We start from the raw sequence: 5,706 nt of genomic DNA, 5'->3' as shown, positions 1-5,706 counted from the left end.
TTCATATCATTTTTTTATTTAGCTTACCAATTTCCTTTTTTTTAAAAAAAAAGACTCTGATTTGGATTAGGTTGAATTTACAGGTTCATTTGAGAAAAAGTAAGCCTTTTATTCCACGAACATGATTTAGCTCGTTATTTAATTTGATCTTTAGTTTCTTTTAGACACCTTTCTAGTTTTCATTGTATAGATCTTGCACATATTTTGTAAATTTTTTTCCTGAATAATTTTTGTTTGGGGATGTTTCTATGAATATATTAAAACTTGGGCCAGGGTTGTGGCTCAGTGGTAGAGCACTTGCCTAGCGTGTGTGAGGCACTGGGTTCGATCCTCAGCACCACATAAAAATAAAGAAATAAAATCTTAAAAAAAAAAAAGAATAAGAGAGAGAGTGCAACCTCTTAGATAAACAGTGGTTAAGGGGGTTTGTTATTAGGACTCCTTTCCTATGAGAAATGGTAAAGGGAATCCAGATCAAAGGACACTAGACATCAACTCCAAGCCACATGAAGAAAAGGACTTGGGTTTAATTCATAGATCATAAATCATAAGATAAACGTGGGTTTATCTTCATAGGTGAAGATAAAACCCAGTGTTATTTTTACTTGTACTTTATAACTCTTCTTTTTTTCTATATGATTTCAGAGGCAAATGCATAGAACAGCTACTTAAATCCATGCTTGTCGCACACATGTATAAAGATATCATCGGTGATGGTAACTATCGTAAAGGCTGAAGAACGAAGAGATATAGGATCAGAGTATTTGTATGCTCCTAAAATTAAGTTAGTATTATTCAAACAAGGTTGTTGTAAGCTTAAGATGTGAAGAATAATCTCCAAATGAGCCCATGACTTTAAAAAAGAGAGAAAAGGAAAGATAAGGGAGTTAAAATGGTATGTTGCAAAAAAAAATCGAAAATAATGTAACGTCATTAATAGAGGTAATTGAGGAACAACAACAACAAAAAGAATATATAGAAGACAAATAACTAAGAAGCAAAAGTATGTCCTATGTCCTGTTTGTCCTTCTTTATCAATAATTACATAAAAGGATTTAACTCTACAATTAAAAGGTCAAGATTGACATAATGGAGTTAAAAATATGATCCATTTATATTTTGTCTATAAGAAACACACATACCAAAGCGAAGAGCTTGAAAGTCAATTATGGAGAAAGATATTACATGCAGACAGTCACCAAGAGAGAATTGAGGAATTATTACCAGACACCATAGATTTTAAGTCAAAAAAGTTCACAGAAAATGAAGAAGGGCATTATATATTGATAAAAGTTCAATCCATCAAGGAGACATAACAATCTATGTGTCTATCAATATAAAGCAAAGATGGATGGAATTGAAGGAAAAATGGACAGTCCTATAATAATGGTTGCAGATTTCAATAATCGATAGTACACCCCCCCAAAAAAAATAATAATAAGGAAACGAAGGTTTTGAACAACATTCTAAACCAATTAGACCTGACAGAATGTACATTTTTCTCAGGATCACAAGAAACATTCTCCAGGACAGAACATATTCTACTAGAACTGAATCATCAGAACTTTAAAAGGATTATGCACCATGAGCAAGTAAGATTTATCCCAAGATTGCAAAGGTGATTTCACTTAAGGCAATCAGTATAATCCACTATATTTAATAGAATGAAGGGAAGAAAAACTACAAGATCCATCTCGGTTGACACAGAAAGGGCCCTTGACAAAATCCAACGCCCTTTCATAATTAAAAAAAAAAACAAAACCACGAAGCTAGTAATAGACTCACTCTTTCTCAATATGATGAGGGCCGTAAATGAAAAATGCACAGCTAACCTTATAGTAAGTTATGAAAGACTGAAAGCTTTTCTCTTAAGATCAGAAGCAAGACAGGGAAGCCCTCTTTTACCACCTCACAGGAATTCTAGCCAGAGAAATTAGGCAAGAAATTAAACATATCAAAATTGGAAAGGAAGAAGCAAGATGATCTCTATTTGCAGGTGATACGATCTTTTATGTAGAAGAAACTGAAGAATATGCCATTAAAAGCACCAATATAGGGCTGGTTTTGTGGCTCAGTGGTAGATTGTTTGCCTAGCACATGCAAGGACCTGGGTTTGAACCTCAGCACCACATAAAAACAAATAAAATAAAGGTATTGTGTCCAACTACAACTATAAAAATAAATAATGAAAAAAAGCACCAACTTAAAAAAAAACCAATAAATAAAATAGAGGGAAGACCATTCCAGTAGAGGAAGTAGATCAGGGGGAGGAAGGAGCAGAGAAAAAGAGGAAGCAGTGGAGGCCCAAGTAAAGCATTCTTTAAAAAGAAAATCTATTAGAACTAATAAATTCAGCAAAGTTTTACAATACAAAATCAATAGGCAAAAATCAGATGTTTCTATACTCTAGCATTCATTTTCTAAATGAAAATTAAAAAAACAATTTCATTTTTAAGAGCATCAAAAATAAAATACTAGCCAGGCTTGGAGGTGCACGCCTGTAATCCCAGCAACTTGAGAGGCTGAGGCAGGAGGATAGTGACTTTGAGGCCAGCCTCAGCAATTTAGCAAGGCCCTAAGCAACTGACTAAGATTCTGTCTCCAAATAAACAATGAAAAGGGTTGGGATGTGGCTCAGTAGTAAAGGGTCCCTGGGTTCAATTTCTGGTACCAATAAATAAATAAAGACATGCATACATAAATTGTTGCATTTTATGCTTAAATTGCTTTTAACGGCGTATTATTCTGATTTGGTACAAGAGTGTCAAGACCATTGTTTTGCTTTGTTTTACCAGGGATTGAACCCAGGTGCGTTCAACCACTAAGTCACATCCCCAGATTTTTTCATTTTTTATTTGGAGACAAGAGTCTTGCTAAGTAGCTTAGGGCCTCATTAAGTTGCTGAGGATAGTTTTGAACTGGTGATCCTCCTATCTCAGCCTCTAGAGCCACTGGGATTACAATGTACACCATTGCACCTGGCTCAGAGGAATATATTTAACAAAGCAGGGACAAGATCTATATATGGAAAACTATAAAACATTGCTTAAATAAATTAAGGAAAATATAGATAAATGGAGAAGCACCCTATGTTAAGATGATAATGTTGTTCCAAAGGATATACACATTCAATGCAACCACTTATCCAAATCTCAATCGTGTTTTTTTGCAGAAATGAAATTAAATCTATCTTAAAACTCAGATAGATTTTCAAAGAACCACAAAATAACCAAAACGATCTTGAAAAAGAAGGAAAAAAAATCTGGAAAACTCACACTTCAAAACTTACTACAAAACTGTAAAGTCAAGACAATGACCCAATGTGGCACTGGCATAAGGAAAGACAGTGATCAATGGACCATTATTGAGAGCTCAGAAATAAACCCTCACACTATGGTAAATTGCGCTTTTTTTTTTTTCTTGTTTTTTTCTAGTACTGGGGCTTGAACCCAGGGACTCAGATATGCTAGGCAAGCTCTCTACCACTGAGCTACCTACAATCCCAGTCCTGTAGCCAGCTGATTTGGTACAAGAGTGTCAAGACCATTTGGCAGGGAGAGGATGATCTTTTCAAAAAACACTGTTGAGAAATACAGAGATGAAATTGGATTCTCATCTTACCTGAATTTAACTATAAAAAAAAATCTTAGAAGAAAAGATAGGGGGAAATCTTCGTGACACTGGACTTGGCAAATACAACACCAACAAGAAAAGAAAAAAAATAGGTAAGTTGAGTTTCATCAAAACTAAAAACTCTGGTACACCTGTTATGGTTTAGATATTGAGGTATCCATCCAAAGCTCAGGTGTGAAACAGTGCAAGAGAGTTCAGAGGTAAAATGAATGAGTTATGAGAGTCTTAACCTACTCAGTGCATTAATCCCTGATAGGGATTAACTGGCTGGTAACTAGAGATTAGAGTGTGGCTAGAGGAGATGGGTCCCTGGTGCATGCCTTTGGGTTTTATATATTGTCCTGGGTGAGTGGAACTCTCTTTCTGTGCTTCCTAGATGCTATGTCCCCAGCTGTTCTCCTGTGCCACACACTTCCGCCATGATGTTCTGCCTTATCTGAGGCCCCATGGAATAGAGGCCACCATCTATGGACAGGCACCTCTGAAATGGTGAGCCCCCAAATAAACTTTTCCTCCTCTAATTGTTCTTCTCAGGTCTTTTGGTCACCACAGTGAAAAAGCTGAGTGAAACAACATCAAAGGACACTATCAAGAGAGAGAGAGAAGACAAGCCTCAGAATGGGAAAAATGTTTGAAAATGACACAGATGATAAGGATTTAATGTCCAGAATATTAAAAAAAAATAGAACTTCTACAACTACAACTCCACAACAAAGAGGTAGTGTGATTGGCAACTGGGCAAGGAACTTGTCATTTCTTCAAAGAAAATATACAGTGGGGCGTGGTGTTGCACGCCCGGAATCCCAACAGCTCAGGAGACTGAGGTGGGAGCATCAGAAGATCTAAGCCAGCTTCAGCAATTTAGGGAGGCCCTAAGCAACTTAGCCAGACCCTGTCTCAAAAGAAAAAAATAAAAAGGATTGGGGATGTGGCTCAGTGGTTAAATATCCCTGGGTTAAATCTCTAGTACCAAGAAGAAGAAAAAATAAAAGAAAATTTAAAAAATTAATTAACAGATTTTTTAAAAAAGAAGATATACAAATGGCAAATAAGCATTTGAAAAGATGTGCAACGTTATTACTCATTTGGGAAATATACATCAAAACCACAATGAGATACTTCCTTGGATGCCTATTATTGAGAGAGAGAAAAATAACATGTGTTGGCAAAAAAAAAAAATATTGAGAGACATTGGAATGCAGATATATTGCCCGTGGGAACGCAAAATGGTGCAACCACTTTGGAAAATTGTTTGGCAGTTCCCTGCAAAAGCAAAACACAGAATTAGCATATGAGCCATGAATTCCACTCCAAGGTATGCACCCCAAAGAATGAAAAACAGGGACTCAAACATATATTTTTATTCCAATGTTCATAGAGCATTATTCATAAGAAGCAAAAGGTGGACACAACCCAAGTATCCATCAACAGATGAAGGATACACAGAATTGTGATCTATACACACAATGGGATGACAATCAGCTATAAAAATGGATAGAGTTCTGATACATGCTGTGACAGGGATGAATCTTGAAAACCTGGTGCTAAAATTAAGCCGTACACAAAAGAACCAATAGTGTCTGCTCCCACTTTTACGAAATGATTGGAGTGAAATCGAGTTAGCCATGACTTGCGGTTGGAGGGACGATAAGAAAGTTATTGTTTAATAGGAATACAGTTTCTGATTGGCATGATAACAAAAATTTGGAAAGAGAGACGATAGGGTGCACCGAATGTGAATTAGTTAATGCCACTGAATTGCACACTTCAAATGGGTAAAGAGAAATTTTTATATGTGTATTGTATTGCCTATTAGTTGTACAATTATTTTAAGTATTTTAAATATTTCTATCCCTCCCTCTGCTTTTGTGTTATATTTTTCAATTCTATACATGGAATAAGATCCTCCATTGGTATAATTTTTGCTTGAAACAGTAAATTACCTTTTAAAGATTTTCAGCAGGGGGCTGGGGATGTGGCTCAAGTGGTAGCGTGCTCGCCTGGCATGCGTGCAGCCTGGGTTCGATCCTCAGCACCACATACCAACAAAGATGTTGTGTCCGCCGAGAACTA

At 36.2% G+C, this 5,706-nt stretch overlaps 1 long non-coding RNA gene across 1 annotated transcript; it reads left to right on the top strand.

Annotated features, from left to right (window-relative positions):
- The first annotated feature begins 3,001 nt into the window (after positions 1-3,001).
- LOC144371370 (uncharacterized) lies at positions 3,002-5,490 on the top strand. The gene is made up of 2 exons (XR_013431433.1): positions 3,002-3,725; positions 4,168-5,490. It is a non-coding gene; the product is annotated as an uncharacterized LOC144371370 (long non-coding RNA).
- The last annotated feature ends 216 nt before the right edge of the window (positions 5,491-5,706 follow it).

Source organism: Ictidomys tridecemlineatus, chromosome 16 (assembly GCF_052094955.1).
Source record: "Ictidomys tridecemlineatus isolate mIctTri1 chromosome 16, mIctTri1.hap1, whole genome shotgun sequence".
In the NCBI taxonomy this organism is placed as follows: Eukaryota; Metazoa; Chordata; class Mammalia; order Rodentia; family Sciuridae; genus Ictidomys; species Ictidomys tridecemlineatus.
Note: the sequence above shows the minus strand (reverse complement) of the source record. Positions and strands in the feature narration are given on the sequence as shown.